The sequence below is a fragment of the Poecilia reticulata genome, linkage group LG13 (assembly GCF_000633615.1).
Source record: "Poecilia reticulata strain Guanapo linkage group LG13, Guppy_female_1.0+MT, whole genome shotgun sequence".
In the NCBI taxonomy this organism is placed as follows: Eukaryota; Metazoa; Chordata; class Actinopteri; order Cyprinodontiformes; family Poeciliidae; genus Poecilia; species Poecilia reticulata.
Window position 1 is genome coordinate 32,699,993 of NC_024343.1, and position 587 is coordinate 32,700,579.

Genomic DNA, 587 nt, shown 5'->3' on the forward strand with positions numbered 1-587 from the left:
TTATTGGTAATGATGAAGATGATTATTATGACGATGATGATGATGATTATGACGACAACGACGATGATGATGATGATGATGATGATGATGATGATGATGATGATGATGATGATGATGATGATGATGATGATGATGATATCATGTTGATGATGATGGTAACCACAGTGGTGACATTGATGGTGATGAAGATCACAATAATTCATAAGGATCTTCATCATCATTATTGGTAATGATGATGATGATTATCATGACCATGGCGATGATAGGATGATGATGAAGATGATGTCTCATCCTCCTCATCATCGTCTTCCTCCAGAGCTGCTGGCCGGTTGAATTTGCCGCCAGCTGATTGGTTGATGAGTTGAACTTTCCAGTCGTTCTTTTTGCTTTGAACAATCATTTGATTCAGTTTGACGTTCACACCTGCAGACTCGCCTGCTTTGACGTTTCCACTTCCTGTCACGTGACGCAGTTTGAGTCGACTTCATCCTCATCTGAACCTCGTTAATGAACATCGACAGAAATTAATGCGCGTCAGTAAATAAGCATCGATCAGACAGGAAGTGACGCTGAACACACGCCGCAGC